This window comes from Helianthus annuus, chromosome 4, assembly GCF_002127325.2.
Source record: "Helianthus annuus cultivar XRQ/B chromosome 4, HanXRQr2.0-SUNRISE, whole genome shotgun sequence".
NCBI classification, from domain to species: domain Eukaryota; kingdom Viridiplantae; phylum Streptophyta; class Magnoliopsida; order Asterales; family Asteraceae; genus Helianthus; species Helianthus annuus.
In genome coordinates, this window is record NC_035436.2 from 9641576 (window position 1) to 9666295 (window position 24720).

The 24720-nt window shown below is 36.8% G+C and overlaps 1 protein-coding gene and 2 long non-coding RNA genes across 40 annotated transcripts in view; all 3 read right to left on the bottom strand.

The window, feature by feature from the left end:
• LOC110932900 (receptor-like protein 14) overlaps positions 1-24720 on the bottom strand; it is an 83612-nt gene that overhangs the window by 46508 nt on the left and 12384 nt on the right. The window lies entirely within an intron of this gene.
• LOC110935736 lies at positions 13150-17362 on the bottom strand. Of its 38 annotated transcripts, XR_004892001.1 has the most exons (12): positions 16516-16789; positions 16289-16419; positions 16155-16196; positions 15986-16079; positions 15618-15814; positions 15441-15504; positions 15285-15349; positions 14727-14796; positions 14320-14633; positions 13889-14187; positions 13498-13606; positions 13150-13391 (listed from the first exon to the last, which is right to left on the bottom strand). It is a non-coding gene; the product is annotated as an uncharacterized LOC110935736 (long non-coding RNA). The 38 variants fall into 38 exon arrangements; XR_004892007.1 differs by having other exon boundaries at positions 14468-14633; positions 15986-16196; XR_004891988.1 differs by having other exon boundaries at positions 15986-16196.
• On the bottom strand, positions 21130-21554 carry LOC118491708. Its single transcript, XR_004892029.1, has 2 exons — positions 21494-21554; positions 21130-21418 (listed from the first exon to the last, which is right to left on the bottom strand). It is a non-coding gene; the product is annotated as an uncharacterized LOC118491708 (long non-coding RNA).

Here is a 24720-nt window from a genome sequence, read left to right on the forward strand (position 1 = left end):
CAAGTCTATCGCCTTCATGGGCCGAGTCTCCGGTATCGACATCTTCTCAGGGAAATCAGTGGGCATTAGTTTCGAATCAAACTCGGAGCATTCAGAGTATTTTATTGAGCGAAAGCGAAACTGGAAGTTTGAATCGACCTCCTAAGCTGATGCATTTAAACGAGTATCCGGGTTGGGCTGACAGGTTCCGTACATATGTTCTGGGTCAGAATACAGAGCTGTGGATACGGTTCACCACAGATTTTGATCAAGCTATCGAGGTTGCTGCTTCTTCGACTGCCACATTTACAGATCTTCCAGAAGATCAGAAGAAAACATATGATCTGGAGAAGAAAGCTTACGCCATTCTCACTCAGGCGTTAAGCAAAGATATTTATCACCAGTTTGTCAGCTTCAAGACTACGAAGAAGTTGTGGGACGGTTTAAAGACCAGAGGAGTAGGGAATGAGGCAACACGTCAACTGCGTCATGATCTACTCAAGAAGGAATTTGATGGTTTCGCATGCTTAGACAAGGAGTCTTTGGGAGATATGACAAGCAGATTTTATCATTTGCTTACTGAGTTGAACAATTTTGGCGTGACAACAACTCAGACAGAAGTTGTGAAGAAGTTTGCTGATGCATTGCCACCCCAATGGAACAGTTTTCTGGAGATTTTGAAGTATAATAGGGTTATGGCAACTACAAACATCAACGACTTCGTGCAGTTGTTGGAGAACAAGGATCAAGAAGAAACCTTGAAAGCTAAGAGAGTTCCAGTGCCACAGAATCCAGAAATGTATTATGGAACTACAAGTACTTCTTCTTCAAGAGCCATTGTGCCAAGCAACCCTGGTTCTCATGCTCCTCTTCAGACAGCCTTTGTCACAAGCACTGATATGTATGGCAACACAGTGCAAGTTCCTGTTAAGCCTCCTCCAACCACAGACATGTATGGAAATCCAATACAGCCACCTCCTCCTCCTCCTGCTCAAACACAACGTGCTTGTTATGGAGGAACACCATCTGCTGGTCAACAAACAAAGCCAAGTACAGTGCAGCTCGACACTTCAAGCTTCTCCAAAGTCAGTGTAGAAGTAGCTAAGGAACACATGGAGCTACTTAACACTGTAGTGAGCGCGTACTGCGGGTTAATAGAAGGTCAGATTGGCAACATTAATCTGACACAAGAAGATTATCGGCAGATTGATAAGGAAGAGATGGATCTGATGGATATCAAGTGGGCCTTTGCTAGTGCTGTGAGAAGGGCAAAGGATTGGATGGAAAGTACTGGCAGAACCAGCTTGGAAAGTAAGCGAGACACCATGTATGGGTTCGATAAACAGGCAGTTAAGTGCTTCAACTATGGTGAACGGGGTCACTTTAAGAGGGAATGTACGAAGCCAGCCCAGCACGGGAATCAAAACCCCTTCAGAAACCAAGGCAACCAGCAGAACATAAACAATGAGCGTACATTGGTGCCTGTCAACAACCAAACTAACCGGGCACTTGCAGTTCAGGTGGATGAAGGTTGTGACTGGTCAATCCAGTTGGGTGGTGATGCTCCCGATGGAACGGCGTGTTTTGCTCAAGTTGTGAAGGAGTTAGTTCACACCAGTGGTGGAGAATCTTCCGCCAGTGGTGGTGAATCGTCGGAAGATGAAGACTCTTCTGGGTACAGCAGGAATGTTGATGAAGAATCATCCAATTCTGGTGATGATCATGTGGGTGAGACATCAAATGCAGCAATCGGTGCAGATATTGATGAACTTTTAGAGGAAGCTGCAGCCAAAACTGATAGAAGATCTATTTTGGTGGATCAAGCTGCTTATGCTTCGTCTTCTCTTCATTCAGCCTTTATGGCTAATGTCGACAGTTCATCAAGTCAGGTATGTGTCGATGAACCCACTACTGCTAATTGTGTTAACTGTGATAGTTTGCATGCTAAATGTGCTGAATTAGAGGGAAACATGTCTGAGTTGCAAGCCAAACATGATGCTTTACAAGCTAGTTTGTTTGACTTGCAAGACAAACATGGTTCCTTGAGTGCTGAGTGGTGTGACTTGCAAAGCAAGCATGAGGCTTTGCAAGAGAAATATGATGTGACATTCATCCACAATCAGAAATTGACTGTGGATCTCTCCAAATGCACAGAAGCCAACATGTTTTATGAAAACCATGAAAAAGAGTTTAAGTCAGTAATTGAAACGTTAAAGAAAGATAAAACTGAACTGACAAAAATGGTTTCAAGAAAACAAACTGACATTAACTTGTATATATCTCGCCTTGAGATTATGCAAAAAGAGATGGCTTGTGTGAAAACTGAAAGTGATGCGATCCAGCTTAAGCTAGATAGTTATTTGAGTTCTAGTTATGTGTTGGATCACATCATTGATGTTCAGAAGGAAAAGAGGGATGTCACATGCATAGGCTACAAGAAATGTCCACCACCAGTTAGACACAATTATGATGCCATGCCTGATGAAGAGGATAGAGTGTTCTTTGAACCATCTGTTCCTCTAGATGTGAAGGAGTTTGCCTCTGGGCTCGGATACAAAAAAGAAGTATCCTCAGATTCAGATGTGTCAGCAGATACATTTGTAAATGCTGAACAGAATCAAGATCCTCCAGTTTGATTGAGGATGCTGATTCTTCTGATGATGAATCTGATGATACTGATTCAGCAAAGTCTGATGCGGTAGTCAAGGATGAGGACATACCTCTCGAGAATTACATTCTATGTGATCCTCCTACCAAACCCGCTAAGACTGTTGCATTCGAGCCTGTGTCTGAGAAAGAGTCGGAGAGTGTGAATTTGCTGTACACTTTGGTTGGTGATGATAAAATTTATTCAGACAAAGACTTTCCGATTAAAAACGTTAATCAATCTTTAATCAGCAAAGTTTTTGAAAATTCGACGAGTAGGTTCTTGGGAAAGACAGGGCTTAATGTTACAGTTACACAGTGTCCTCCTATTCCAAAGGCTGAAGTTCGAAAACAATTTGGCAACAAGAAATTACCAACAGTGCCAAAACAGCAAAATCACACCAAGCCGAAAGGAAAATCACCGGCTCAAGCCCAAAAGAAGCCGAATCAGAAAAAGAAGAAAAATGTTAACTTTGTGAAGTCGACGGGAACAGACAAAATTGAAAAGTTTGAAAATCAATCCAACTTAGATTTTGTCAAGAAAGCGATTGTACAGAAAAGAAATGAACCAAGTAGTTCAAAACCTAGTACCTCGGGTTCACAAAGTTCAACATCATCGGCTAGACAAATACATGATACTTCGGGGTTTGTTGAACGAAGATCATGTTTTGAGTGTGGAACCATTGGGCATATAATTCGAAATTGCCCATATCTTCATAAGCAAAAAGAGAAAGTTGATGCTCTCCGTGACCAAAATGACCGTAAGCGATCTGTTTCTGTGAGACCAGATCCCCGCCTTGTAAAAGAAAAGGAAAAGAAGCAGAAACGCCAACAGGTAAAAAGAATTGAAAAGGCAATTAAAACCGATGTGGTTCAAAAACAATCTGTTGCTGTAAAACCAGACAATTCTAAAACTTCAAACAATCAAGAAGTTAAAATTTTAAAGAAAAACACTGGTGACATAAAACAGACTTGGAAACCAAAAACGGTTACTAAATCAGGGGGACCATCACAATACACCAATCATCAAAGACAAGAAGTTATTGTTATTGATGAAAATGGAAGACCCAAGACCACAATGGCTTGGGTCCCCATCTCCAACTAATCATTTGAGTTCATGTGCAGGGTGTTCCAGGAGGAACTATCAGTAGTCACTGGATTGTTGATAGTGGGGCATCCAGGCACATGACAGGCGACATGAAGCTTCTCTACGACGTCAGATCTATTAGAGGCGGATATGTTGCTTTTGCTGGAGATAAAGGTGGATACATAACAGGTGAAGGAATGATATCCAACGGGATTGTCAGCTTTGACAAGATCAATTTCGTGCAACAACTTGATCACAATCTTCTTAGTGTTTCTCAAATTTGTGACAAGCAATTCTCAGTGCATTTTGATGCTAATGGATGTTATGTGCTGAAGCCGGGCTTCAAAATTCCAAAAGATTGGATTCTCTTATCAGCTCCAATGATAAATGATTTGTACGTGCTTGATATGAGCCAGGCTATTACTACGTCTGCACAAGCAACATGTTTCGTTTCCAAAGCCACAGAAAAAGACACTATCTCTTGGCATAGACGTATGGGTCACATTCACTTGCGCTAAATGAATCATTTGGTTTCAAATGAATTGGTGAATGGTGTTCCACTCAAAAATTTCCATCTTCAAGACGTCTGTGTTTCGTGCTAGAAGGGTAAACAAGCGAAGAAGAAGCACCCTATAAAGAAGATCAACACGGTGGCAGTTCCCCTTGAACGTTTGCATATGGATTTGTTCGGTCCTGTCAAGCACAAAAGTATTCGGGGTGATCAATACTGTCTCGTGATTACAGATGATTATTCAAGATTTTCTTGGGTGGCGTTCATGGCACACAAGAGTGAAACCTTTGGAATTATCAAAAACTTGATTGTTCAGATTGAGAATTTGTACAAGCTAAAGGTTAGGCGGATACGTAGCGACAATGGTACTGAATTCAAGAATCATGCCATGGCGGAGTTTTGCACTGAAAAGGGTATTCTTCATGAGTTTAGTGCAGCTTACACTCCTCAACAAAATGGCGTCGCTGAACGTAAGAACCGCACATTGATCGAGACTGCTAGGACAATGTTGGTAGAGTCACAGTTGCCCATTCCATTCTGGACTGAAGCTGTGGCCTCTGCATGTTATACATTGAACCGAGTCCTTACAGTCAAAAGGCACAACAAGACCTGCTTTGAGCTTATCAACAAACGGAAACCAGATCTGTCTTATCTTGAACCGTTTGGAGCTCCTTGCACAATGATCGATCCTAATGGAAAGTTTGGGGCAAAAGCAATTGAGGGATACTTTCTTGGGTATGCCACCCCTAACTTACGTGTCTGGAATCTAGAGACAAAAAGGGTCGAAGAATGGTCTGAGGTCAGAGTACAAAGGCACACCTTGCCAGTCAAATGTCCCGGTCAACCTTGGATGTTTGAGTACGATGACTTTTTCAATTCGATCAATGTTGAAGCCGTTGAAGAAAATGCTGCGGCAAGGATGTTTTTCGAGAGTGACAATGCAACAGTTTCACCGGTGGTTCGTCCAATTCTTGTTAATCAAGAAGCATCTTCTTCGGTGAACAATAACACTCTCAACAATGAGGATTTTCATGATGCAACCGAATTGAACGAATCTTCAGAGGATGATGAATTTTTAGATGCAGATCAAGAAGCTCCTACAACAGCTGTTCATGGTACTTCAGAGGGTACTCCTCCAGTGGATGCCCACAGAACAGCTGAAGCTACTGCATCATCCTCTTCGTCTATTCCGGGTCTTGATTTGGTTATTGATCTTAATCTCAACAACCTGGGTATAAATATTCCAGTCAGAGATAATCCTGAAACAAGGATTCACAATACCCATCCTCAACAAAACATCATTGGAAATGTGCAGAGTGGCATTCAAACGAGAAACATGTTGCGGAACAACAACAATGCAGGTCTGTATGCAGCCATTCGAGAATCCGGGCAACAAAACGATTGGTCTTTCGCGTGTTATGTCTCACAGGAAGAGCCAAGAACTTGGAAAGAAGCCTTGAAAGATAACTCTTGGGTGGAAGCAATGCAGGAAGAATTGCAACAGTTCCAGAAGCTGGGTGTCTGGAAACTTGTAGAGAAACCTCCTGGATACAAGAAGATTGGTACCCGTTGGGTCTTCAAATGCAAAAAGGATGACCGCGGAGTTGTTATCCGAAACAAAGCGCGTTTAGTCGTTCAAGGTTTTCGTCAGATTGAAGGCATCGACTACAACGAAGTGTATGCACCAGTGGCACGTCTTGAAGCAATTCGAATCTTTCTAGCCTATGCGTCCTTCAAGGGATTCAAGGTCTACCAAATGGACGTGAAAAGTGCATTTTTACATGGTGTGGTTGAAGAAGAGGTATATGTCGAACAGCCTCCAGGTTTTGAAGATCCTATCCATCCCGATCGGGTTTGGTTGCTCAACAAAGCTCTCTATGGTCTACATCAAGCACCGCGAGCTTGGTATGCAACCTTATCACACTATCTGCTGGAGAACGGTTTTCGACGGGGTCTTATCGACTGTACTCTCTTCATCAAAGAACAAGATGGAGATCTTCTTCTGGTACAGGTATATGTTGATGATATTATTTTTGGTTCCACTAATGATGTCTTGTGTAGGGAATTCGAGCGCATTATGCAGGATAAATTCGAGATGAGTGCTATGGGGGAAATGACCTTCTTCTTGGGCCTACAAGTGCAACAAACGGAGTCTGGGATATTCATCCATCAGACTAAATATGTTGGTGACATCTTGAACCGGTTCCAGATGTCTGATGCAACGCCCATTGGTACCCCATTGCCAACTAATCACGGAATTACTCCAGACGAGGGTGAAGCTGTTAGCCCCTCAAACTATCGCGCAATGATCGGATCTCTTATGTACCTCACAGCATCAAGGCCAGACATAATGTTCCCAACGTGCCTGCTTGCCAGATATCAAGTTAATCCGAAGGCCTCACATCTTGCAGCTGTTAAAAGGATTTTTCGTTATTTGAAGGCTTCCCCGGACACCGGTCTGTGGTACCCTAGGGATAATAACTTTGAATTGGTTGCATTCAGTGATTCTGATTTTGGCGGATGCAAAATCGACGGCAAATCCACAACGGCTGGATGTCAGTTTTTAGGAAATCGCCTAGTCACATGGCAGTGTAAGAAGCAGACATGCGTCGCTACATCAACATGCGAAGCTGAATACATTGCTGCCTCAAGTTGTTGCTCCCAAGTTCTTTGGATCCAACAACAATTGCGGGACTACGGTTTTGAATTCCTAACTACTCCTATTTACGTTGATAATTCTGCTGCTTTAGATATCACTAGAAATCCTGTGCAGCATTCAAAGACCAAACACATCGAAATCAAATATCACTTCATACGTGATTGCTTTGAGAAAAGATTAATCGATGTTGTTAAGGTCCACACCGATGACCAACGTGCTGACTTATTTACCAAAGCATTTGACAAATCAAGATTTGGCTTTTTATTATTGGTAAACGGCATTAAGGTCAAGCAAGAGTAAAACCAACATCGGAAAATCATTTTTTTTTGTAAATATCTTTGTGTTTTTAAATTTGTCTTAGTTTATTGATTTTAGGGGGAGTAAATCCAAAAATATGAAAATCCAAAAACATCGAAAAATTTCAAAAACACAAAAACAATAGAAAATCAAAAAATGAGTTTCCTGGCGAGAAAAAGAGAAAATGATAGTACATCAGTGGTCTATCCAAACCTCTTTTTAACCTTAAATGAAAAACGATAAGCAACTCTATATAAGATGTATCGGTAGGCTCACAATCATTTTAAAGTGTGCAGGGTGATATACATCTTAAACCGACTGAAGACCAGGTGGGAACCATTCATTGGCATATGGTCTTAGTACCGAAATTTCGTTTGATAGATTGCCGAGGTTCTGAGATATTCGGTCTTTATGCTGCTTATCATCTGGGTATCATGGTTGCTTCTATAAATAGACTAAGTCTAAGATCTTCCATGATACTATACATACGTGTACATAATACATACTGCATTCGACCTCAATAAGTGATCAACAATCACATGTCTAATTCAAATAAGTGATAAAATATCACATTTATCCGGGAGTCAAGTTCGTCTCTCTGCTGTACGAAAGTACTGACCTGTTCACGGACTTGCTCCTGTGCCCTCATGCATATGAAAATCAAGTTCCTCATCAATAAGTGATTCTATCACATAGGGCTTGTTTTCAAATCAAAATAAGTGAGAATCTCACATCATATACGGTCAAACAGATGATAATCGGTATACTCACCGGTAAGATGAACCCTCGTGCATACCTTGATACGGGAATGTGTCGTGATGTGGATGAACACCGGTCGGTAAGTATAAATCATACCTTAATGTATCTTCTAAACATGATTACATCTGATAAATTGAGCTTAAGTGGACAACAATACCGATAATTGTTATAGGATGCTTATCTTAATGTTAACTAACTGAACAACAAGAGTGTTTTGGCATGACCGTACACTGATATGATTCTCTTACCCTCGAAACTCGCAAAAAGAATGTCTGTATATATTTATTTACTGCTTTCAGTCTTTACATTTGAAAAATTCAAAAATACCAAAAAGATTTTATTTCTACTTTATTTTCGATCGTATGATGTTGGAACTCGAGTCTTCGTTGCCTGAAACCTGAACGAAAACCGAAATTGACTAAATCTTCATAAACGGTCGGAATTTGCAAGTTTTTGAAAGTTAAAGGCTGAAATTGTCGAATTTTTATTAAACTTTCAACTGTCGGACGGTGTTTGATTTGTGACATGGTCATTTGTGTCATTGGTTTATGTTAGCTATATTCCAAGCAGTTGTTCTCATTACGCGTTTAGATTTCTTGCATGTGCAGATTCTAAAGGCAAGGAGAACATGGTCGATAACAAGCTTCGGAATGAAGACACGATGTGAAGGCACTCAAGTGATGAAGATGATCGAGTTGCCGCTGGCCATCATCAACACCATGAGGATCTCACTTCATAAAGATAAAGTATCTCACGAGAATAACTCAAGGGGGAGCTTATGTTAAGGGGGAGTTTGTCAACACACTTCCTACATGATACGGGTAGTTTGTTGATACACTCTCTGCTTTCCAGACGTGAAGACTTTGAAGATCCTCCGACATTGAAGACTTGAAAGGACATCAGAGTTTTGAGAACTCGAAGACCAAAGACCATCGAAGTTCGAGACGAGTCTACAACTATAGAAGATAAAGACAAAGCTACAGCCAAGGGGGAGTTTGTTGGTGCACTTGTGTCTGTACTTTGTCTGTATTCGGTCTGTATGTAAACGATGTCCTAGTTAGTCTGTAAGTTGACAGAGTCAACCATCCTCCGGATTGACTTGGTCAAACAGTTAGAATATTGGTTGAATATGTTCTGTGTCGAAGGATAGCTCATCGAAGGATAATATCTATCCTTCGATGACATCGAAAGATATGTTACGAAGGTTACTGTTGGACTTCGAAGGATATGCAATCCTTCGAAGTATTTGGAGATCATTCGAACACTTTGTCATCGATAGATGATCCTTCGGACCATCTATCGGATCTTTCGGATCAGACATGTTGGGCTGGGTATATAAATACCCATGCAGTGTATGTGTTAGAGAGACTGGTAAGAAGAGTGCACACCGAGAGATAGAGAGTATTCTTGAGAGCATTCTGTCCGAAACACACACACACACACTTTGAGAGTTTGCAAAGCTTATTTGTAAACATTGTGCTTGTAACCGGAACCTTCATACGTATTAATACAGTGGTGTTAATCGGTGAACCCTTGTGTGTTTGTGTTTATACTTGCTTCATCCCGGTTTGCTCGCTAGCTTGGATTCCGCACTCGCTAGTGGGTTTGTATAACAAGGTTTAGGTTCGTCATCCTCCGAAGAGGGACCTACAATTGGCTTTTTTGTTGATGAGAAACTTGTCAAAGGGTGGGGCAATAACCTGGAAAAATTGGCTTAAGTATTGGTTAACATGTTTGGGGATTTAAGAAGTATTTTTGTTTCTCTTCTGTTATATCATGCTGTGCTAATTAACATGTCTGATAGCTTCTCAATTTTTTTGGTGATTAATAAATGGTTTTTGTTTGCCTTTCAAAAAAACTTGAGAAAAGTCAATAACTGTTGCTAATACAGTTTTTACACATCAAATCATTTTTATAATTGATGATGTAAATCAATGGCCAGGATTTTGTTAACTCAGTTCACAAATACACTAGTGTTTACTCTAGAACTCCACCATATATATATATATATATATATATATATATATATATATATATATATATATATATATATATATATATATATATATATATATATATATATAAAGAGAGAGGGAGAGAGAGAGAGAGAGTAGGGTTCCTGTGCAAAGTGTGTTTTTCCTACAACGTGTAGGAAGCAATCTGGACCCTCCTATAGGTGTGTTTAATGGTTGAGATCAAGTCAGTGACATTTTTATAATATTTGCGTGTCATTAATTAATTTTCGTAATAGGTTAGGGGTAGTGTGGTCATTTACGTGTTTTAAATCAATCAAATCATAAATAAGACACGAGCCTACAATCTCATGATTTCCCCTCTCTTTCTAACACCAATTATAGAAAACCCTCTTTCATACCAAAAAAAGCTAGAATCATGGATCAAGATAACAAATTCAGATTGATATATAAGCACGATTGAGACCATGTTTATCATTCCATTCGCAATTCATCATTTTCTTCTGAAGCACATTCAATTCGTATTTCATCTGGTTCGTCACATCGTGATTTATCAAATAAACACACTACTATGAAACACATCCAGTATCCAACTTCAAGTATAGTAAAACACAATACTATGATAAAACACAATGTGAAGAAACAAGAAAGTGATAAAACACAACGTCACGACAGTGTTATTTACATTGATATTGTTTAAAGGAATGATGTGTTAAAGCTACATTGTGATTAAATCCTGCATATACATGTATCCAATATGTTTTTTTTAAACAATGTTGTTTTTTAAAGTTTGATCATAATACTGCATTTTACTACACTTGATGTTGAATACTAGATGTGTTCATAGTAGTGTGTTTTAGTGATAAAACACAATGTGACCAACAAAGTGACTGTCTTGGTAAAAGTATTGTTTTTTACATTGATATTGTTTTAAGAATTGGTGTGTTTAAGCTACATTGTTATTAGATCCTGCATATACAACGTATTCAATATGTTTTGTTGAAGACAATGTGTTTTGTTTAAGTTTGATAATAGTATTGTGTTTTACTACACTTGAATTTGAATACTGCATGTGTTCATAGTAGTTAGTAGTGTATTTTAGTGATGAAACACAATGTGACGAACCAGATGAAAGACGAATTGAATATGATTTAGAAGAAGATTATTTGTGAATGGAATGATAAACATGGTATCAGTCGTAATATAACCATCAGTTCGAAATCAATGAGATATTTGGTATTCTTAAATTTTTCCTATGTTAGTTTAGAATATAATAAATCCAAAAAATAAAATAAATGTCAAATTACATTCTTGCCCTTTTCATTTAAATAACTAATCCACATGTTATTAGGATGTGGCTTCCTACACTTTGTAGCAAAAATTGGCTTTGTAGCGAATATATATATATATATATATATATATATATATATATATATATATATATATATATATATATATATATATATATATATATATATATATATATATATACTAGTCGTTTACCCGCGCGATGCGGCGGGAAACATATCACTTAGGTTGGTGAGTTTAGGGCTATGTACGGGGCGGTTCAGTTTTGAGCCATGACTAAAACCAAATTCGCAATGCAACGGAAAACACAACACTTGTTAGTAATTCTAACGGTGTGCATGAGAAGGTTCAGTTCAGTTGTGTCATAACTAAAATCTAAATTTTCGGTTAAGGTACTTCAAAACCGGCGGGGTTACAATTCATGACGCGGTACTCGTTTTCTGTTAGTTTATCAATCCTCTTGTGATATTTTGCTTACTATTTCTATTGGCTTTTTTTATTCATAGCATTGGTGTGTCATGAGCTTTATAGATAATAATTAAATAACTAAAAAATTCATACATTCAAAACGGTACAAGGAATCGGGTTTCATTAGACCCATTGAATCTTTTAATCAATACAAATTATTATAAATTACTAAAACACAACGCTCAGACTGACTTTAACCGAACAACATCGTTACCGATATCTATATTATTTGAACAAGTATTTTTTTTAAATGCCACGTAAATAAAATCTAGTTAATACTACTTAACAAGATTGAGATGCAACGTAAATAATACTGGAACGATTCAAAATTTCAAATGGATGGTAGGTAGAATATGAAAAACGCCATTGTTGTTACTAATATGTTGTAATTTTAATTTAAAAAATATATATAGAACCAATTAAAAAAAATTGGTTATTTATATCATGTAAATCAAACACATTGCTTAACATACCAATAATATCTTTTAGAAAATTTATTTAAAAAAAAGAGTTGAAAACACATGCATGTTTATAAGACTGCCCAAAAGCTTAAGACAACTTGTTATGTAATTTCTTATATTTTCACATTTTTTAATTAATTTATTTCTCTTATTCTTTTCATTTTAGTTAGAAAATAATAAAAATCTGACTATTAAATTTCAACCTTTCATCATCTGCTTACATTTTAAATCAGCTATCGGTTATATAACTTGGGTCAGCTCAGTTTGGTTTTAGGTTAAAACCAAAAATTAAGACTGAAAACCTTCATTATCTAAAGACTAATCCTTGTCATCATACTGGTTTCTTAGCCAATGGGCCAATGTTACATTGAAAAGGCTTTGGGTTTACTCACGTTGCTCTTCAATATACGTTTTATGGTTTCAATAAACATAATTAACTCATAAAACCGGACAAAATAAGTGTTTGCCAATCCATACAAACCCTTTTTACCCACTACCCGATATCGACTTGTCCATTTTACAACTTCTAGCATAAACAATAGTTTTAAGGTACCTCATCTTTAGGTTTTTTTTTTTTTTTTTTTTTGGTAAAGGGAGCACAGCCCCAACAAATTTTATAAATTTAAGCCCATTGATTTTTGCAATCCTCACACCCTCGCAACATGTTTATACACTCGAACGACGTTTGAACTTTGTTCCAATAAAGGAAACGATCCAATCACTTGTGGCTAACACAATCAGTCCAATCATTATGAACACTTAAACATTGGACTCCAGCTTTCTACATGAAAATCTGGAAGGGCCCACTGTTTATTCCAAGTATACAAGACCCATGACTCAATTATAGCCTGTAAGCCCACTGTTTATTCCAAGTATACAAGCCCCATATTTCATGTATATGATCTCATTTAACTAAACACTTGAACGGTTGAACCTGGTATATAACATGGCCCATATAGCACAATTAAATAATCCCCGCATGATTTTCGGCCCAACCAACGTTAAAACCCCATGAGATTCATATAATTCTTTAATTAAAATAGTAGCAACCTAAAGTAATTTGTTTTTTTTTTTTTTTTGATATCTGATCTTCAACGTTGCCAGCTATAAGTTGCTATAAGTTGAGACACTGTTTCTGCTCTTAAACTTGATCTTTTGACAATAGCTTTGATGGTTATTCCAATTATACCAAGCGAACAACATTAGTGTTAGTTTCACACCTGATAGAATGGCTGTATCAAACCTGCAAGACTTATTCTTATGAATGATTCATGCATTTCATAATAACTAACCTTTTTAATTTACTAAAAGTTGGAAATAATCAAGAAAAGGAGAGTTTTCACAATTACAAGTTGCCTGCCCTGAACTGAAGTGATACAGTGCTACAAGTACTGACCAAAGCAAGTTATCAGACTATTGAATCAAAATCTTTAGCCTGAAAACCAGATCCAGAAGTATCTAAAACAATAAAAAAACATAAATTGTTTTAGTAACTACCAAATGTCCAAAATACCCTCAACTAAAATCAAAACTTAAATCATACTGCCCGATGAAACAATGGCAAGAGACAAGGCATTGTTTTAGCTGAAAAGGTAAGTGCATTAACGTTAGTGATATAATAATGTGTTTAGGACACACATTAGACAGCCTCATTCAACCGTTTGACCCGTTATCGTATTCAGTTATTCGGATTAAGTAATACCATTCAAACAAAATTTAACATAAAAGTCTCAAGATTACCTTCTCAAGACTTGAGTCAATGGTCAATTGTATGCAGTTCTTCGCGACAACCGTGGCACAGGTACAGGAGACTCAGTAACAGAAGACTGGCTCTAATGAACCTTGGCTTTCGTTTCGCGCAGATTCGGGGGAGGAGGAACCTGAAACCCTTTTTACACAGTTTCTTCTTAACATTATCAACCACAACACTTCCTTTATCCTCATGGTTATAGGAATTAACTGACGGTCTCAATTCGCCAGAACTGAAGGCTCTTGACTCTTTGCAACGTTTTGAGGCGTTTCAACGATCATCCTCACAGCTGGCAAAAACAGATTCATTAGATAATCGCGAGTCTGAAAATCAAAATAGAACGATTTCAAACAGTTTGCTTCACTGTTCTATTCACAGTAATTGCATGAAATCGATAATAAAAGTGTTTCAGTTGCTTCACCCTCTCCATGAACATCTTCTGGTGATTGTTGATTAATTCGGATTGGTCCAGATGAAAACTTATGAAGATTTCGGGCTTTATGGGGCAGCTGCGAAATGGGTTTTGAGGCTGCAAGTTCCTGCCAATTGCCAAAGATCTAAATTCTCACCTGTGGCCAGCAGCCACCAGAATGTGTGACAAATGCCGCATGAGGAAGCACCTCTGCCAGTTGCCGCCCCTTTTCAATCCACTCGTTAGACAAACCGCTGGACCAAATCACCGACTGCTTTCCGATACGCGCATAAGGCGCCCACATCTTTAAGAATCTCTAAAATCTAAAATCATGGAAATCAATCATACTATTAAACTATTAAACGAAAACAATGTCGAATAGATTTTTTATACTTGTTAAAGCTAAGAAACAATACCGAAGGCTCTAGCTGCCACTCCACTACAACTCTATAAAATCGTAAAGATCCCAACCGAATCCGGACCAGGCTGCAAAAAAAAAAAGAAAAATGAAATTATGATTAACGAACTCAACTGATGTGGAATCTAATGCGATTATACGAAATCCCGATGGTATGAGCGATGCATCATCGGGAAACATTTCATCGATTGGAGCGAAAATGAGTTCGGAACATGCTATCAATTAAACAAGTTGGGTTCGTGTCAACCCGATCCGTTTAACCATGTTTATGTCATAAATTAAATTTTGTGGTCACAAACGGGTTAAATAAAAAGAGCTAGCGAGGAACAGGTCATATGGGTCGAAATAAGTCAGAAAATACCCTCATTTGTATATTTTTAATGCATAAAATCTTTTTAAATCTTTACTCAAAAAATTAAGATGTTAATTGAAATTATATAATTTCCTTTCAAAAAAAATGAAATTATATATTTGTGTACATTTAATGTCATATATCTAAATCAAAATTGGCAATGAAATAGAAAATATCGTAGAATTAATGGTGAACTATGAATACCTCAATGGCATGGCAGGGCATGGTAGCAGAGATGTGCAGGTCTTTTCCACCATTTACAACCTCCACTATTTAAAGCGCAAAAATGAGAAATCAGTTGACTTGTCAAACCAAGATTTTAAAAAATGTAAGACCTTGAATTTTAAAGATGCTAATTACCATTTGAAAAACCGTTCCCCTTAACAATCTCTGGTGCCATGTCAGCCATCTGTGAGCACTCAATCTACAAACAAGTAGCGTAACATATTAGTGTTTACTATATAGGTCAAATTAACAACCAAAAAAAAACATTTAAATGTTATCTGAATCATATGACAGCGAGAAAAAGATACATACAGCATAAACATGTTTTGCCCCAGCTTTTGCACAGAAGAGGGATAATATTCCGGTCCCGGCACCAACGTCAAGAACAATCTTTTCTTTGAATAAAAATTTGTTCTTGCAGAAGATGTTTAGATAAGTCTTGGTTCTCACCACATCCTTCAGAACAAAAGATGCATATTCGTTGACCGTGTTGACACGGAAAACAAAACCTAACCAGAATAATACAAACATCTAGTCAAACCACCAGAATGCAAACACATAAATACAAAATTATACAGCAATCCGACTCGTATAACAAAAACTATAACTTAACTATGATGAATCCCTAGAATTACATTGTTATTTATAAACATGATCAAGTAATAAAATTCAGGACTTACAAGGTCTTTCAAATCAATCGAGTGGTCCAGACATTGAACTGTAATTCTCAACAAAATCACTAAAAACTCAGAGTCGCATTATAAAACCACAAAACTACATCACAACTGCAAATATTAGCTGAATTCATGAAGAGACAATCGTAATTGTTCAGTTTATCTTAAAGCATACCTTTAAGTTTGCGATAAAGATAGAACAACAGCCGGAAATGACCTGAAAGAAAAAACAAAATTGACCCAGGTATTAAACTCGCTCATGTAATTAAACATGTATAAAATCGCAATATGATAAATCAGACCACTAACCTGAAATCAAAATCCCCCAACCTGCATATAAACATACCAGATCTAAAAGTTTTACCGTATTAGGGTTTGGGGATCGCAGATCTAAAAGTCTCAGTTGCACCTCTTCTCCGTTGCAACTCTTCTCCGTCGATCTGTGGTGAACACATGTTTAATCATCAAATCTTCAAAGGAAATAACAACAATCAACAACAAATCATACGAGGAATACGAAATCATACAAGGAATACCTGAGCAAGCCTATGAGTAACCTCTTGAAGATGGATATTGCTCTTCGTAAGAAGGAAGACGAAAGGGAAGAGAAATTAGGGATGAAATAAAGCCAATAAAAGCCAGAAATCGGAACCAGGAGGTCTGAATCTTCATCGATCTGTTGAAACTTCATAGATCTGGTGAAATCGCGAGAGAGAGAGAGAGAGAGAGGAGCAAGGGAGCGGCGATATGTTTTGAAACGTTTTGAAATGAATGGATGTGAAACCCTAGATCTGGTGGTGAAGATCATCCGTGTCCTTTTTTTTAGTTTTTAGTGTAAGGGTATAAGTGGAAAGTGAAGTTTTCTGGTGCTTAAAAGACTTGTACATCATGCTTTAGGGGTGTTTTAAAGAAATTTTAATGACTTTAAGAAGTCCTTTGGATATGTATATTATATATAGTATAGATAGGGTTTGGGGATCGCAGATCTAAAAGTCTCAGTTGCACCTCTTCTCCGTTGCAACTCTTCTCCGTCGATCTGTGGTGAACACATGTTTAATCATCAAATCTTCAAAGGAAATAACAACAATCAACAACAAATCATACGAGGAATACGAAATCATACAAGGAATACCTGAGCAAGCCTATGAGTAACCTCTTGAAGATGGATATTGCTCTTCGTAAGAAGGAAGACGAAAGGGAAGAGAAATTAGGGATGAAATAAAGCCAATAAAAGCCAGAAATCGGAACCAGGAGGTCTGAATCTTCATCGATCTGTTGAAACTTCATAGATCTGGTGAAATCGCGAGAGAGAGAGAGAGAGAGAGGAGCAAGGGAGCGGCGATATGTTTTGAAACGTTTTGAAATGAATGGATGTGAAACCCTAGATCTGGTGGTGAAGATCATCCGTGTCCTTTTTTTTAGTTTTTAGTGAAAGGGTATAAGTGGAAAGTGAAGTTTTCTGGTGCTTAAAAGACTTGTACATCATGCTTTAGGGGTGTTTTAAAGAAATTTTAATGACTTTAAGAAGTCCTTTGGATATGTATATTATATATAGTATAGATATATATATATATATGGTAAGGTTCATGTGAGAACCACCTTTATTACGAGAACCATTGTGAACACAAAATAAGATCTAAAAAAATAAAGAAAGCACTCAAATTTTTTTTTTATATTTTTTGAAAAACCTCTCTATTTTTCGTTACCAAAAAAACCTTTTTTTCGAGTAATAGTTATCCATGCACATGTGCATATGTATCATTACTTCGACAAATTCGGTAATACGTTATCAACAATTGCACTTTAATATACAATACCATCCGTAATACATTAATTTTTACGTTACCAATATTCAAAATGCACATGTGTATCATTAGGTATAACCATGGTATAACGTGTTTTGGTACAAAAAATTTGTGATTTTGAATGGAGAAGTAGGCCCATATACATGTTTTTTTGGTTATTATATCTAGTGGTTGATGGTTTGGTTATAGTTGTCAATTTATGATCTAACATGTTGATTGGATGGTATAAATGGTGTTTACATACATGTAATAAAGTGAAAATATTGGTAATGGTATTGTATTATGGATGGTAGGAGGTAATGGTATTGTATTATGGATGGTAGGCGGTAATGGTAGTGTATTATGGATGGTATGATAGATGAAAGGGAAAATGTATTCAAACTAGTGTACCAACTTATTTCATGTTGATACACATATAGATGCACATGTGTATTTCTAATATTGTTAACGTAAAAAGTAGTGTATTACACGTGGTAGTGTAAATGAAAGTGCAATTGTCTAATGTTTGTAATGAATTACGGAATTTGTCAAAAAAAATGATACAAATGCACATGTGCATGTTTGTGTATTATGGATGGAATGATAGATGAAAGAGAAAGTAGTGTATCAACACGCCTCATTTCATCTTGATACATATAGATGCATATGTGCATTTCTAATATTGTTAACGTAAAAAGTAGTGTATTACATGTGACAGTATAAATGAAAGTGCAATTGTCTAATATTTGTAATGAATTATGGAATTTGTCAAAGAAACGATACAAATGCACATGTGCATGGATAATTGTGACTCAAAATTGTTTTTTTGTTTTTTGAATTTTTTTATTATTATGAACGACATATAGCGATTTTTTCAAAAAAAATAGTAAAAAAAATTTGGTGTTTTTTAGATTTTTTTAGGTATTACTGTTTATGTTCACACTAGTTCTCGCAATAAAGGGTGGTTTCTAACGGATCCTTCTCCTATATATATATATATAGGGGGCGCTAAAATGAAAACCACCCCCTGTTAAGAGAACCACGAGAAGCACTTTACAACCATTGATCTTTGAAGATGATTGGATGAGATTAAAAGTTATAAAAACAATATTAATTTTTTTTTCTTATTATGTTTTTAATATTTTAATGTCAAAATGCTAGCTTAGTATATTTGCTTGTTTTATCTTATTGTATATATTGTTTTATTACTTTTTTTGTCTTATTAAATTAATTGTTTTGTTATTAAAATCAGATTTTTTAATTAAAAAAAATTTAAACTCTGATTTTTTTAACAAAAAAAATTTTGTCAGGATTTTTAAAAAAAAAAACGTTTTTACGAGTCAGTTTTAACGCCCCGTTTTTTTACGTGCTATTTTTACGCCCGGTTTGACGAGCCGTTCTTTACGCCCGGTTTCACGGGCCGTATTTTTACGCCCGGTTTTACGCGCCGTTTTTACGCGACGTTTTACGCCCTCGTATTCACCCCCCGTAATTACACATCGTTTTATCACCCGGTTTTTTTACGAACCGTTTTTACGCGCCGTTTTTTACACCCTGTTTTTTACGTGTTATTTTTTTACGCGTCGTTTTCTACATGTCGTTTTTTCACCCCGTATTTACGTGCTGTTCTGTTCTTTTCATACACGTTTTTAAATTTTTTTAGGGTTTTAAACGTTTGCAAATTTTTTTTACAAAAACTTTTTAACAAAAAACCAAAAATTTATACGGAAATTTTTTTACAGTTTAACCTTTATACAAAAAAAAAAATTTACACACACGTTTTTAGACTTTTTTACGTTTTTTTTACAAAAACATTTTTTACAGTTTTAAACTTTTTTTTACAAAAACTTTTTTACCAAAAATTTCTTACAAAAAAATTTTTTTTAATAAAAACTTTTTTTACAAAAGACAAAAATTTATACAAAAATTTTTTTATGGTTTTAACCCTTTTTTTACAAAAACCTTTTTTTACGCACACGCTTTTAATTTTTTTTACATTTTTTACAAATACTTTTTTTACGGTTTTAAACTTTTTTTTCCAAAAAGTTTTTTACAATTTTTTTTTACAAAAACCTAGGTTGGAGAACTCGTTAGTCGCTAGTTGGCCGATGAGGTAGGGACTAGCGACTACTCAGGATTACTCGTGATTACTCGGGATTAATCGGATCGGAAATTTTATATGTAAAGTTTAGTATTTTTATAAATATGTATATATATACTCAAACATCCATATCAATAAAATACTTAAAAGGTAAAAGTAGTTCAAAATACAAACTAAGCTTACCTATAAGTCATAACATAACAAATCTCTGTACTTAAAATTCAAACATTAGCAAATAGCTAAAATGTAATCGTCTTCCCCATAGTGTTCAATGATTTCGACACCATCAGACTCGTATTCAATCTCCCCGTCTACTTCATCCTCTTTCTTTGACTCAAATTCTTGGTCATATTATGGTAATGGATAAGGAAAATGGGCTAAAGTTATAATCTTGGGCCTGTTTTGTAAGGATTTCAAATGGGCCGACTAGGGCGGCTTTGACCGACCGACTGGGGTGTTAGGTTTTTTTTTGTTTTGTTCACATTGATTCTCGCGGTCCTCGCAATAAAGGTGGTTCTCGCATTAACCCTACCCTATATACACACATATATATATATATATATATATATATATATATATATATATATATATATATATATATATATATACTAGTCACTTACCCGCGCGATGCGGCGGGAGTGGTATCACTTAAGTTGGTGAGTTTAGGGCTATCTACGGGGATGTAGTTTCCAATGTGGCTTGTGACGACGATGGTGGTAGTGTAGCAGAATGTGATGGTCGGTTGAGGCCTTCTTCAGCGGCGAGAATCAGCGATTTGCGGCGATTGGTGGTTTCGTGATGGCGTTTGGTGGTTATTGTGCGACTCAGGAGAAAACAAAGAAAATTGTTTGATTCTAGTTATGTTACCTGAAATAGACGGACTACCTAGGCTTTTGTTGGTTCAAATTGTGATACAAATTCACAAATAACTAACATTAACTACTATATTGTAAGATGTACAAAACATAGTCAAAAATTTCCCAAACAGTCTTAGGTTTGTAAGAGTCCTTAATCTTGAATTCCTAAGGTTTGGAACAGAAATTTGTCACAAAATAAAGGATTTCCTTCAATTAGTTTCTTAAGTTCAATCAGCATCATACCTCGAGCAGATTTAGTATCTCCATATTTGGATAATTGTTCATTCTCCCTAAAGTAGTGATCTATAAAAGTCAGTCAGCAAAGGCGCGATAGATGATGCTTAATACAAAAATTAAAGTAAGATAAATAAGTTCGTTTACAGACAAATGGTTACAAACAAATCAATCGAGTCGTTAATCAAACGATTAAACGCATAAACAAAACAATAAATATGAATTTGTACATTCTGATACATATCTACTTAGAGGTGGCAGTTTTTTTATTTTTTTATTAGCCATGCCGCTGCGCTCGTTGCGGCTGCCCTCACCGCGCCGCTGCGGCTGCACTTGTTGCGCTCGCATGCTCACTGCACCGATCAAATTTTAGTAAAGTACACGGATGGTAAGCCAGAGACAACTGAGGTGATGGCACCAAGCAAGAATGACACAGTGCTGAACACTGCTGTTCCCTATTACCCTGCATATACCAAACAAACTTGCGATTAGTTTATGCACAGCTATTCATAATCATTTTATCATGAAATAAGGATACCTGAACAAATGTCTCGCTCGACCAATAGTTTCCCTTGACGCATTATGCAAGGTTCGCTCGGTCCAACAACTCAAGCAAATGTTTTCTATGTTTTTTAGGGGGAAGATGGGTGCTTCTCTCCACAGGGCATACAAGACACAGGTTGTTGGCGGAAGCCCGCCAAATTTAACATATAAAGTTTTTTTATATGTTAAATATGGCGGGTTGCCGCCAATAACCTGTGTTTTGTATGCCCTGTGGAGAGAAGCACCCATGTTCCCCCTAAAATGCAAAGAAAACATTTGCTTGAGTTGTTGGACCGAGCGAACCTTGCACAGGCTCAGTTTTTGCATCACAGCCTCAAACACTTTCAGTTCAGATAGATTACACAGGCTCAGTTTTTGCATCACAGCCTCAAAACACTTTTACTTCAGACAGATTAAGAACACAAGCTCAGCTTATGCATCATAGACTCAACACTTTTAGTTCAGACAGATTAAGAACACAAGCTCAGCTTTCGCATCACAGCCAAACACTTTCAGTTCAGACAGATTAAGAACACAAAATCCGGAGTACACAACAAGAGTAATTTGCCACTAAACTTAAACAACCTTTAAAGCATGATGTACACGTGTTTTAAGCACAAGAAACAAATATGTAACCTGACAGACTCAGCTTATGCATCATAGCCTCAAACACTTTCAGTTCAGACATATTAAGAACACAAGCTCCGTTAGTTCTCGCAAAGTCAACCATCATAAAAAGAAATCAAGTATTAGTAAAGATTTGATATTAGTTATAACCAGTACACTATTAACTTAAAATAAATTTAATATAAATCACATTTTGTCAAGTTGCAAATATAAAAACCTTTATTCTAATGAAGCAGCGTTCAGCGTCACTAAAGCCGATTCCGAGACTCTCCAAGCAGATACACTTTCTCCGGCTGCCAGAAGATCGGAGTGAGCTTGTTCTGTAATAATAGTGATCGTGACAGTCGTTAACCAAAGGTATAACTAATTAAATTCAGTTCAGGAAAAAGCAACACTTTAATTTTGTGTGATCGACAGCTTGCTTGCTGCAGTCTCTATAATATATCAACACTCTTCCATACACTGTTTGAAAGACACCATGCTTGAAAGACAGCATGCTTGCTTCAGTCTCTATAAATAATTCAGAGATATCTACACTCTACTCACACTTTACAAACTCTCAACTACACTCAACTGAAAGACTCAGACATGTAATTGAGAGATGAACACAACTACGGGTAAAGCCATGGCTGCAACACACGGTTGCAAAGTGAGAACTATGCAACCTGGATATTGCCCCGCCAAGATGCTACTCGGATCTTCTATGTACCCTCAAAATACAATCATCATCACAGTCTATTGTGTTATGTAACCCCGCTTTAAAGCATGATGTACAAGAGTAATTTTCCACTAAACTTAAACAACCTTTAAAGCATGATGTACAAGTGTTTTAAGCACAAGAAACACATATGTAACCTCACAGGCTCAGCTTATGCATCATAGCCTTAACAGTTTCAGTTCAGACATATTAAGAACAAAGCTCAGCTTATGCATCATAGAGTCGACAGGCTCAGCTTATGCATCATAGCCTCACAGGCTTAGCTTATGCATCATAGCCTCACAGGCTCAGCTTATGCATCATAGAACACTTGGGAAATGAAAAAGTATATCAAAACATCCCACAGAACAAACTAAAATCAAAAGTACATAACAATCTATCTTTTCACTATTCCATATCTAAAATTGACCTAACTATCATAATTTTCATTGAACTACAACACTTATCATCCCCAAAAATGACCTAAATATCATAATTATCACAAAACCATGACACTTATCAGTCCCAAAATTAAAGGAAAAGATCAAAATATAACAGAACAAAGTAAAATCAAAACTACAAAAACAATTTATCCTTTCACTATGTCATATCTGAAATTAACCTAACTATCATCACCAAAAATACAAATTCAAATATCACAAAACTTTCAACCTAATTTGAAATAACCGCATCTACTAACAAATCCACATCAAGATTAAAGATAAATCAACATTTAGAACCTAACCTGAGTCGATTCATCACAAAACACATGCGAAAATCCTTCGTAAACCTCAGCTTTCGTCCTTTGAACATCCGTCAATAAGGATATGTGAAGGACAAGATGGTAATTGAACAAGGTGTTGAAAAAACACTTAATGCACAATGTACAACTGTTAAGGCACAAGAAAACACAAACCCTTTTACCCTTTACAAGGGTATACATCTGCCGTCCAAATGTTTTACTTTCTCACACGGATAAATTGAGAGATGAACACAACTACGGGTAAAGTCATGGCTGCAACACACGGTTGCAAAGTGAGAACTATGCAACCTGGATATTGCCCCGCCAAGATGCTACTCGGATCTTCTATGTACCCTCAACATACAATCATCATCACAGTCTATTATGTTATGTAACCCCGCTTTAAAGCATGATGTACAAGAGTAATTTTCCACTAAACTTAAACAACCTTTAAAGCATGATGTACATCATGCTTTAAAGTTTGTTTAACTTTCTCACACGGATCAACATCGGGACCGTCCATTTGACTTCACACGGATCACCATATGCTTTGTCTCTCAATGCTCACACATCTCACAAAACAACATCAGATCTTCTCCATTGATCATCATCACAGTGAGGAAGAGCTTGACGGATGTTCAATTACCATCTTGTCCTGGATCATCATCACAGTCTATTATGCATCATAGCCTCACAGGCTCAGCTTATGCATCATAGAACACTTGGGAAACATCCAAGTGATATATCGTATAGTACTTTATAGAGACTGCAGCAAGCAAGCTGTCTTTCAGACATGTACTTTTAGATCTGTGAATCTGTGATAATACTTTTACAACTGGAAGACTCAGACATGTAATTGAGAGATGAACACAACTACGGGTAAAGCCATGGCTGCAACACACGGTTGCAAAGTGAGAACTATGCAACCTGGATATTGCCCCGCCAAGATGCTACTCGGATCTTCTATGTACCCTCAAAATACAATCATCATCACAGTCTATTGTGTTATGTAACACCGCTTTAAAGCATGATGTACAAGAGTAATTTTCCACTAAACTTAAACAACCTTTAGAGCATGATGTACAAGTGTTTTAAGCACAAGAAACACATATGTAACCTCACAGGCTCAGCTTATGCATCATAGCCTTAAAGATAA